This window comes from Chiloscyllium plagiosum, chromosome 18 (assembly GCF_004010195.1).
Source record: "Chiloscyllium plagiosum isolate BGI_BamShark_2017 chromosome 18, ASM401019v2, whole genome shotgun sequence".
NCBI classification, from domain to species: domain Eukaryota; kingdom Metazoa; phylum Chordata; class Chondrichthyes; order Orectolobiformes; family Hemiscylliidae; genus Chiloscyllium; species Chiloscyllium plagiosum.
In genome coordinates, this window is record NC_057727.1 from 22,019,641 (window position 1) to 22,030,804 (window position 11,164).

Here is an 11,164-nt window from a genome sequence, read left to right on the forward strand (position 1 = left end):
GTTCATAGCTCCTTGAAAGTGGAGTCGCAGGTAGATAGGATAGTGAAGAAGGTGTTTGGTATGCTTTCCTTCATTGGTCAGAGTATTGAGTACAGGAATTGGGAGGTCATATTGCGGCTGTACAGGACATTGATTAGGCACTCTTGGAATATTGTGTGCAATTCTAGTCTCCTTCCTATCGGAAAGATGTTGTGAAACTTGAAAGGGTTCAGAAAAGATTTACAAGGATGTTGCCAGGGTTGGAGGATTTGAGCTATAGGAAGGTGCTGAACAGGCTGGGGCTGTTTTCCCTGGAGCTTCAGAGGCTGAGGGGTGACCTTATAGAGGTTTACAAAATTATGAGGGGCATAGATAGGGTAAATAAGCAACGTCTTTTCCTTGGGGTTGGGAGTCCAGAACTAGAGGGCATAGGTTAGGTTGAGAGAGGAAAGATATAAAAGAGACGGGGCAACTTTTTAACACAGAGGGTGGTATGTGTATGGAATGAGCTGCCAGAGGATGTGGTGGAGGCTGGTACAATTGCAACATTTTAAAAGGCATTTGGATGGGTATATGAATAGGAAGGGTTTGGAGGGATATGGGCTGGGTGCTGGCAGGTGGGACTAGATTGGATTGGGATATCTGGTTGGCATGGACGGGTTGGACCGAAGGGTCTGTTTCTATGCTGTACATCTCTATGACTCTATCTACATTCCATTGCCACAGGCTCCGGATCGAAGGCATGGTGACAGGGGCTCAGGAGCCTTGCTCACACTCCAGGTTCCCCTTCCTGAATGGAAACTGAGTGGTGACAGGAGGCAGAGGTAGCTAGACCTTCCACCTGCACCCTATTTGCCCTGAACAAGAAGATCTTCAGCATATCTGAGCCATCCAAACACAACCACTCCTGGGGTCACCTGACCTAACCTCCATGGTCACCGGGCTGTGGAACCAGGGACTACACTGAGATCCAGTGGGAGGGATAGAAAGAAGATAACTTCTTGGAGACACTTCGGTGGCACGAGTGATAATGTAAAGTGAATCATTTATTACGTCTACAAATTGCACCTTATATCTGAATGTTTGATTCTCTCTGTCGTCCCAAATGGAATTGTGCCAGCATGATTCCTAACTTCATGTCCACACAGGAAGTACAATGGAATGATGAGTTTGTTGAGAGGCTGCAGCTGTATGTGGAAGCAGATTAATCATGGTCGACATAGGGAAATTAGTTCTCCTTGTCTTGCAACATTCCTATTCTTTCCCCACAAGAAGTGCACACCGACCCTCGAGGAATAACCCGCCCAGACTCATATTCCTCTGACTAACACACCTAGCACAATGGGTAATTTTAGCATGGCCAATCCACCTGACCTGCACATCTTTGGATTGTGGAAGGAAACAGGAGCACCTGGAGGAAACCCATGCAGACATGGGGAGAATGTGCAAACTCCACACAGACAGTCGCCCGAGGCTGGAATCGAACCCAGGTTCCTGGCAGTGTGAGGCTGTAATGCTAACCAGTGAGCCACCGTGCCGCATAGCTGAAGGTTGCTCCTACAGCTGGACTTGGTCAATGGAACAGATTCATGGAATGACTGAAGCTCCTTTGTTTCACTTTTATGGCTGTACATCGTAGGTCTTGCTAGCCTGGTTTGGTACAGCAATCTTTTGTGTTTTTTTCCTACCCTGGATGCCCTCTCCTGTCTTCCCTGTCATAAGCAGTTTTCGTATCAAAATCTTTATCTTATGATCGTCAGCTGATTCTCAATAAGTGACTATTCTCAGCAGCTCTCATTATATAGTTAAAACTCAAAATGGCTGCTATCCCAAATTGTTGAATTGTGCTTCCATTTTGCACATTGGTTTAGCCGAAACACAGCCCCATTCATTGTCTTTGGCCGAGGTAATTAACCTTTTAGCTGTCTCAGTCATTAACTTGAATAATCCAACTCTTCCATGTTTGGTGACATTGGACGAGCTATTACCACCTCTTAGGAAGACAATGCCAATGAGTTTCTGTTCACCCTTGTGGAGATGCTCACTGAATTTCAGATATCTCTTCTGAACCTTTTTGAAGTAACTAGTCCAGTTTCAAATGCAGTTGAATCAATAAAAGGGTTAAAAAATCTTCTGAAAGTGATGCCTATTATTAAAAGGAGATTACAGTCTGTTACAAAATCTATAACATTACAACTATATGTTTGTGATACCAACAATGATTGCTGCTCTGTAGGAGATCCGGACTGATGCATTAAGAGAAGCATAAAGCCAAATTGAGTTAGAATGTGCTTGGAGTGTAATTGGGTGCACTATGCATTTCAATGTGGCCAAATGTAATCCATTCACCACCACCTTCCCACAGGCAACTAGAGATAGGTAATAAATATTGGTCAGTCAGCAATGGTCACATCCCATGAGTGAATAAAAGAAGTTTGCACTTCCCTTCATTTGCTATGATACTGTATATGTATAATCTTTGTATTTTAACTCTATTTGTTGAATTGTAGCTGTTTTGTTAAGCTAGGATAAAACGTGTATCTTTTTTACAATTCTCCCGCTTCAATTTCTTATGTTTTTTATGAAGCATTTGCTTTTGTCCCACAGATGCCAAAAGATTGATGCACTCATGTAGCCCACAGGGCTAAGGTCATGTAAACTGTGAAACATTGCTAATTACCAGTTAATATGTGTCAATCCAATAAATCAGTTCTCCAAAAGCTGATTACAAGTAAGATATCTTAAGAGTTAGGAATCTGTAACCTCAAATGGTGATCACTGCTAGAGTTAATACTCAGCATCCAGTAATCCTAGTGGAGAGATATATCAAATTGTGTCTAACCTCAGCCATTCATTTTTAAGTTTTTTGGTTTTTCACTACTGGGTGACCAACTACATTTACTCACATCTTTTAGATGCTCATATACCTAACTTTAAATTGCAATTTTCTAATGTATATGTACTCACAAATTAGTACACTTCTTTAATGATTTTGCAAGAAGAGTTAATTTACTAATTTTGTGGTATCTTATGGCTTGAAACTAAAACTTAAAATTACTCTGAATTTGTTGAAGTATTTTGAGATGAATCAGGCATCACGCATGTGGTTAAAATTGATTGTAAAAACATCATAAAGCCTACATGGTAATGAGATGATATAAGGTTTTGTCCAGTTCTATTATTGAATCTCTATCTATAGATGCAGGTTGCATGTGGCTTGTGGTCATCATCTCTGAGTTTTCCTGTTGCCCGTGTGTATCCTCTACCACTCCCAACAACCTCAGTATGCAAGGTGCATGTGCCTAAGGCCCTCTGTGTTCAGCATAATGGATGTGAGTGGAATATTGTAAGTAAATATTACAACTTGAAATTAATGTTTCAAAATGCAAAATATTATAATGAAGAAGGCTCACACGTATGTAGGCTAATTACGATAATATTTTGAATTACAACTTCTGAATTATAAGACAACTCCTTGTTAATTTAAGTAAAAACAATATATACTGTACATGATTAACCATGTACCATTAAACAGGATGTAATCCCATACCTTCAGAAAGTAAAGGATTAGAGAACAATTAATTCACAATTAAAAGTAAGCTGTGATACTCTTCCCCATTGAGGTGCTGGACTAAGAATTTGCATTTATGATTTGTTGTGGAGTGAGTCCAACTTTAGCAAAAGATGCAAATTCTACAAGTCAAACTTTATTTTATCATGTACCTCCTTGCAATTGGTTAATGAAGGGCATGAATGGAGTCTCTGAAGTAGGTTTCCAGGTTATCTATCTTAGTTAAGAAATATGATTCATAACTTGAAAAGAGGTACAAAGCGAGAAGAAGAAACAGTTTTTAGATAAAATAAAGGAAAAATTTAAAAATTAAACTAAGAAACAAAACAACTGTAGCGATCTTATTCATTGGTATGTATATGTATGCATATAAAGAGAGAACGATATAGATTGTGGAACATTAATTTGACTTCTTTTTCATGGTGACACCTCTAATGCGCTTTAAATGATTATTATGAAAATAAAGTATTTTATTGGTTGGCTAACGTGGTGCCACTGTTTAAGAAGGGTGGTAAGGACAAGCCAGGGAATTTCAGACCATCGAACCTGACGTTAGTGGTGAGCAAGTTGTTGGAGGGAATCCTGAGGTACAGGATGTACATGTATTTGGAAAGGCAAGGACTGATTAGGGATAGTCAACATGGCTTTGTGCGTGGGAAATCATGTCTCACAAACTGATTGTTACTTCTTCAAAAAACTCAGAGGATTGAGGGCAGAGCACTAGATGTGATCTATATAGACTTCAGTACGGCGTTCGATAAGGTTCCCCATGGGAGACTGGTTAGCAAGGTTAGATCTCACGGAATACAGGGAGAACTAGCCATTTGGATACAGAACTGGCTCAAAGGTAGAAGATAGTGGGTGGTGGTGGAGGGTTGTTTTTCAGACTGGAGGCCTATGACCAGTGGAGTGCCACAAGGATCGGTGCTCAGTCCTCTACTTTTTGTCATTTATATAAATGATTTGGATGCGAGCATAAGAGGTACAGTTATTAAGTTTGCAGATGACACCAAAATTGGAGGTGTAGTGGACAACAAAGAGGGTTACCTCAGATTACAACAGGATCTGGACCAAATGGGCCAATGGGCTGTGAAGTGGCAGATGGAGTTTAACGTGAGGTGCTGCATTTTGGGAAAGCAAATCTTAGCAGGACTTCTACACTTAATGGTAAGGTCCTCGGGAGTGTTGCTGAACAAAGAGACCTTGGAGTGCAGGTTCATAGCTCCTTGAAAGTGAAGTCACAGGTAAATAGGATAGTGAAGAAGGTGTTTGGTATGCTTTCCTTTATTGGTTAGAGTATTGAGTACAGGAGTTGGGAGGTCATGTTATGGCTGTACAGGACATTGGTTAGGCCACTGTTGCAATATTGCATGCATTTCTGGTCTCCTTCCTTTTGGAAAAATGTTGTAAAACTTGAAAGGGTTCAGAAAAGATTTACAAGGATGTTGCCAGGGTTGGAGGATTTGGGGAGGCTGAACAGGCTGGGGCTGTTTTCTCTGGAGCATCAGAAGTTGAGAGGTAACCTTATAGAGGTTTACAAAATTATATGAGGCATGGATAGGGTGAATAGGCAAAGTCTTTTCCCTGGGGTCAGGGAGTCCAGAACTGTGGGGCATAGGTTCAGGGTGAGAGGGGAAAGATATAAAAGAGACCTATGGAGCAACGTTTTCACACAGAGGGTGGTACGTGTATGGAATGAGCTGCCAGAAGAAGTGGTGGAGCCTGGTACAATTGCGACATTTGGATGGGTATATGAATAGGAAGGGTTTGGAGGGATATGGGCCGGGACTACATTGGGTTGGGATATCTGGTCAGCATGGACAGGTTGGACCGAAGGGTCTGTTTCCCTGCTGTACATCTCTATGACTCTATGACTCTGTTTCCTTTGTTTTTACACTTCATGTTGTGTCTTGTCTCATGGTCAGCATATTAGCGTACTTTAAGGAGAAATAGTATGTCCCTCTTTCCTTTTAAGATACATCCTTATTATATTGTCTATGTATCATAGAATGTAATCTGAGGGTATAAAGGTCTCATTCTCCATCTTATTCTGGGGATCACATGAAGCATGTTTTTCAGTTGTAGTCTAATTTTTTTAACATTAGGATAGACATTGATGTGGCTGTGATAATAAGCTGGTTGTAAAACATGACTGATAGATCCTTCAATACAACTACATCATTTATGATGGATAAAATAATTAGTGACACATCACTTTTTGGGAAGCAGTGGCCACATCACCTAGTCCTTTGCCCCTCTTGAAGGGGACAAAGTTAGAAATCACACAACACCAGGTTATAGTCCGACAGGTTTATTTGGAAGTACAAGCTTTTGGAGCACTGCTCCTTCGTATCTGATGAAGGAGTAATGCTTCCAAATACATCTGCTGGACTATAATGTGGTGTTGTGTGATTTTTAACTTTTTCCACTCTAGTCCAACAACGGCATCTCCACATCCTCGAGAAGGGAATATCTATACCTTTTGTTTGAAAGCAACGGGCAACTTTATGCATCTTTTTTCAGTAATTCTATTAAGAAAATGGAAATTTTTATAATGGGCCCAGAGTAAATGCTTTTTCATGAGCTTTCAACTTATTGTAAATATTTTTAATCAACATGCTATGACACATCTGGGATGTGTGGAATTTGAACCCAGGGCTTCTGATCCAGAGGCAGGGACACTGAAACAGAAACCCACTGCACCCATTGTATAATTAAACATTGTGTCTTGTTAGTTAAACTAGTTGCTTAATTTCAATTAGCAATTCAAAATCTTAAATAGGCAGAAAAGGCTTGAGGTAGATGTAAGAGAAAAAAAGGTAAGTTGATTGGTAGCTATTTATTGGAGAGGTGGGTGATTGGTATAGGAAATCCAGAGACACAGGATAATGCTCTGGGGATGTGGGTACAAATAATGTAGCTGGTGGCATTTTAATTTAAGTAGGGATGAGCATACAAGTAACTGGCTGGGTTTGATTCCTGGCCATTTATGGTCTTTGACTTTTAAAAGTGCTCAAGACAGAACCCCAAGTGTGTAAGTGAATTTAATTTAAGTTGTTAGGGGATCTTATGTTAAGAGAGACCATTTGCTTTCTCCTATTTCCCAACACAATATGTTCACATATTTGACCTTGCATTCATTGCCTTAATAAAAAAAAATTAGCTGCAATTAATGATCAATACATTAAGAATGTATTCCAAAATGGTGTATAGTAGAGACTTAATCCCATATTTTAAAAGTATATGGAAATTAATCTAAATTAATTTGAACTCTACATGAGTAACTGTATTGGAATAGCATTTATTTGCAATGCTGTTTAGTCCTCCAAATCAAGCTAAACTATTCAAAACACACTAAGTCTTGTATCAGAAAGGCAAGCTTATGACATGACTTCACCTTTTGTCACATCAAATACTGCCTGATTTGTTCAGAATTTTTAGTTTTTGTTGCTGAGATCTTGTTAGATTCAAGATCATGTTTTTTTTTAAAAAGAGTGGACAGTGTTATGGACCAAGCCAAACCCCCTCAAAATATTTTAAGATCGCCTAGACTGTAACTTTTTCTTATTTTAAAGGTAGATTTGTAGTGGATGTTCCAGGTGTGATGTAATGGATCAACCCATTTGGCTTTAAGCAAAACAATTTATTTAAACACTACAGTTAAAACACAAAAGAAAGGGGAATTTATAATAATGTAACTATTGGAAAACTTAACTGAATAGCTGATGTAGTAACTCAAATGTTCCAATGTAGTAAATCCCATAAACACACCCTTGGCAAAAAAAATAAATTTTAAACACAAATTCTTATATGGAGGAAGGAACAACATCGAAAGAGATTTCAGAGAAAGTCAGTAAGGATTCATTTACTGAAGCTTGCAACCCTTCTGGTACTCAAAACATCTTGTGACTGCTACAGCTAAAACAAAATTAGAAAAACCTGAATTGGGAGAACTGGCCAATCCCTTTCCACCATTTAATTTGTTAAAAATCTAGCCCTTTGGTCCCTCTGCCTTTACAACCTCTCTTTAAAAAAAAACACCCAGAATAATATAACCTTTTTTTAAAGAGACAGCATTATCACAAAGATTGTCTAAGACTGGTGGAAGATTGGATGTTGTTTATTACAAGGCAAGTGAAATACAAGTAGGAATGTTATGCTACAAATGTACAGAACTTCAGTGAGACAATGTTCAGAATGTTGTGTATGATTTTGGCCTAGAAGAAAACAGTTTTGGAAACTGTTTGGTACATTTGATTGATCTGACACATGATAGTGGGGGGTTGAAAGTAGGGAGAAGTTGTTTACTTGAATCATGTTGGACAGACTGGCCTGCATAGATTGAAGTCTCAAAGGACGAGACTATAGAATTCAGATGGGACTTGAAAAGGTTAATGTTGAGAGGATCTTTCATCAATGTAGGAGGGACCAGGATGAGCAGTTAATTTATATTTGAGGTTTCCCTTTGAAGGCAAAGCTATGTTTTTTTCTCAAAAGAGCTGTGAGTTTTTGAAGAAAAAAAACATTTGTGGGATATGGATGTGCTGGTTGGGACAGCGTTTGTTTCCCAACCATAAAGGAATTAATTTATTGCATATCCATGTAGGGCATTCTTTCCTGTTGAGTGGTGGTGCTAGAGTCAGAGTTTTTTTAAAAAAAAGATGAGGTCAGAATCTTGATTGACACGAAAAATCAGAGGATATAGAAAATAGAAAGGAAAGCTGAGTTTCTGCCTCAGTCAGATCAGCCATGATCTTTTTGAAAAGTTTCTTTGTGTGTGTGTGTGTGTGTGTGTATAAATGTAAGATTTCTATTTTACCTTTTGAGGAAAAGGTGTGTTGTTTTTTGGACACTTGCAGCATTGACTTCATCTTTTTAATAAGAAATAAGAAGGAAATAATTCAGTAGCTAGTGGCTGCTGTAGATGTGTATATATAGAATTATAATTGATTTAATAACTATTGCTTATTTAATTTGATCATTGAGAGGGGTTGTATCAATGCTTTTCCTTTGCATTGTTCAATTTAACACAAGAATTAAACTAAATGGGCCTGATAATTCAATGGAAGATAATGCATCTGGAGAAAAAAAATGTCAGAATGCAAATTGATTCCTGATAATGAAATGAAGAATATAAATTCAAGGGAAAGAAAGTTAGTATGAATTTGCAAATATTTCTAATTTGTGGAAGGAGACTTAATCAATGTAATTGTTTTCTAAAAGCAGTGATCTGTAGTTTGTTATTTGAAACGCTAAGTGTACTGCTGTATTAATTAGACAATCAGGCTGAAGCACATTGTTGACTAGTTGATCAATGGATACATGTTTAAAGATAATGCAAAAAGGTACATATCATGAGTAGGTATATTAGAATTTAACTTTTTAAAATCTGTTTGTAAAAGAATGATGATACTTATACACATCACTGTCCAGTTACTTATCTCGCTTCCAATGTCTCTTTGTTTTGCTTTGGTAAAATTCCGTATTTCAAATGAATATTTTGCCAATAATTAGCCTTTATAGTAAAGGTTATAAAATGTAACTTGCACACAGAATTTGATTCACTTGTGAATATCAGTGAAGCTAGCTGTCAATGTGAAAATAAATATTGATGTTTTTGTGAACTATTGCTGGAGTGCATTTTTAAAAGGGTGGAGAAATTGAATAAAATAAACATCTTTTTTGTTTTGAGAAAAAATACGTAAATCAAGAGTGCTGGGAAACACAGGTATGGCACCAAATTTGGAACTTGTTCTGACGAAGGGTCTCTGGATGCAAAACATGAATTCTATTATCTATCTACAGATTGCTGTCTGGTCTGCTGCTTTTGTTTTTATTTCAAATTTCCAGCATATGCAGTTTGAAAAATGGGTTAGTACACGGTTCTGTTTTACTTTCATTTTGCAGAAGCAAATTGAAGTTTTCTTTCAGGAAATATGATATTTTGTTACAAATTGCTTGTTTTGGGTTAGGAATGGAATTAGGTTTGGTGTGTAATATTCTGAGAATTAAGACTGGAGGTGCGGTTTGTGAGCATAATTGGATAAACTATCAGAATTGTTTTCACGGATTTCAAAGTTCAGCAATGTCTTGCTATGATACTAAGTCTAGTGAAAACATTCTCAAAAGTTTAGTTAGCTGGAATTTGGCAATGATATAAGTCAAAAATTCAATAGAGTAGAAAGCCTATACAAAATTAACTGGATGTTTTATGTGTGGCAAAGTTAAGAGGTGAAAATGTGTTGATTTTCACGTTCATATATTAGTATTGACTAATGTTTTCTATGACAGCAATGAATTTGAAAGAGCTTGTGTGTTTATTACACGCTTTCACAATGCTGGGACATCCAAAGCACTAGGCAATTTTTAATTATATAATGTCGAAACTCAACTCAATAGTTATTGGTTCATTACCATTGCATCAGAAATTGCGAATAACTTTCCTTTGCGTCAGGATCTGTACATGTACACTTCCAGCAATTTGACGATGATCAGAATTGGACTTCCCCCATCCCCATTATTTGCAAATCATGTGACCTGAATTGGGCACAGTCCAAATTTCAGTTTTGGTTTTTGGTTTGTTTCTTTTTGGATAAAAATCATACCTCTTATTTCATCCCTCTTTATGTATGAGGATTTGGTTGGTGAATTGTAGCATTTTTCATTGAGTTGTATCAGTGAATGAACAAATTGCACATGCATCACTCCAGAGATCAGATACTGAAATATCACCTGCACATTAGATTAGATTGCTTACAGTGTGAAAACAGGCCCTTTGACCCAACAAGTCCACACTGACCCACCGAAGCGCAACCCACCCAGACCCATTCTCCTATATTTACCCCTTCACCTAACACACTATGGGCAATTTAACTTGGCCAATTCACCTAACCTAAAAAATGTGTTGCTGGAAAAGCGCAATAGGTGAGGTAATATCCAAGGAGCAGGAGAACCGACGTTTCGGGCATAAGCCCTTCTTCAGGAATGAGGAAGGTGTGCCAAGCAGGCTAAGATAAAAGGTAGGGAGGATGGGCGTTGGGAATTCACCTAACCTGCACATTTTTGGAATGTGGGAGGAAACCGGACGACCCGGAGGAAACCCACGCAGACACGGGGAGAATGTGCAAACTCAACACAGTCACCTGAGGTGGGAATTGAACCTGGGTCTCTGGCGCTGTGAGGCAGCAGTGCTAACCACTGTGCCACCAGGCTGCCCACCGTGCACATGTCACTCAAGTTTGGAGGAAAGAGTCTATAATTTCACCAGCCCTCTTGAGATATCTTCATATTTGTGTCACTGACGTGTGTTGAAAAGGGTCACTATGCAGAGTATTTACATTAGTGGGCTTTTCCTGCATTATCATGGCCTGGCCCTGGAGTGGGAGAATTGGTGATGCACTTGAGACTTTCTGTGACCTATGGGCATTAAGACCTATGGGCATTCTGTGACCTATGGGCATTAACATGTACCACAAGAACCCAAACACTAGCACGTGGTTCTGGATTGTGGCAGTACCAATGGCCAGGTTAGGTGACTATGGGCATTGGTACTGCCACAATCCAGAACCACGTGCTAGTGTTTGGGTTCTTGTGGTACATGTTATAACACATACA